The sequence below is a fragment of the Arachis duranensis genome, chromosome 6 (genome assembly GCF_000817695.3).
Source record: "Arachis duranensis cultivar V14167 chromosome 6, aradu.V14167.gnm2.J7QH, whole genome shotgun sequence".
Lineage (NCBI taxonomy): Eukaryota > Viridiplantae > Streptophyta > Magnoliopsida > Fabales > Fabaceae > Arachis > Arachis duranensis.
In genome coordinates, this window is record NC_029777.3 from 67,262,523 (window position 1) to 67,263,091 (window position 569).

At 41.3% G+C, this 569-nt stretch overlaps 1 non-coding gene across 1 annotated transcript; it reads right to left on the reverse strand.

Moving 5' to 3' along the window:
• Positions 1-104: 104 nt before the first annotated feature.
• LOC127739925 (small nucleolar RNA R71) lies at positions 105-208 on the reverse strand. The gene has a single exon (XR_008000667.1). It is a non-coding gene; the product is annotated as a small nucleolar RNA R71 (small nucleolar RNA).
• Positions 209-569: the final 361 nt, after the last annotated feature.

Here is a 569-nt window from a genome sequence, read left to right on the forward strand (position 1 = left end):
AAGCTAGAATATGGTTGGATTCACAACCTAAGGATAGCCTGGACTCCTGGGATAAGCTGGTCACTGCCTTCTTGGATAAATTCTTTCCTCCTCAAAAGCTGAGCAAGTTGAGAGTGGATGTTCAAACCTTCAAACAAAAAGATGGTGAATCCCTCTATGAAGCTTGGGAAGGATACAAGCAGTTGACCGAAAGATGTCCATCTGACATGTTTTCAGAATGGACCCTATTAGATATATTCTATTATGGTCTCTCTGAATTTTCAAAAATGTCACTGGACCATTCTGCAGGTGGATCTATTCACCTAAAGAAAATGCCTGAAGAGGCTCAAGAACTCATTGACATGGTTGCAAACAACCAGTTCATGTACACCTCTGAGAGGAATTCCGTGAATAATGGGATACCTCAGAAGAAAGGAGTTCTTGAAATTGATGCTCTGAATGCCATATTGGCTCAGAACAGAGTATTGACTCAACAGGTCAACATGATCTCTCAAAATCTGAATGGATTGCAACATGCATCCAACAGTACTAGAGAGGCAGCTTCTGAAGAAGCTTATGATCCTGAGAAC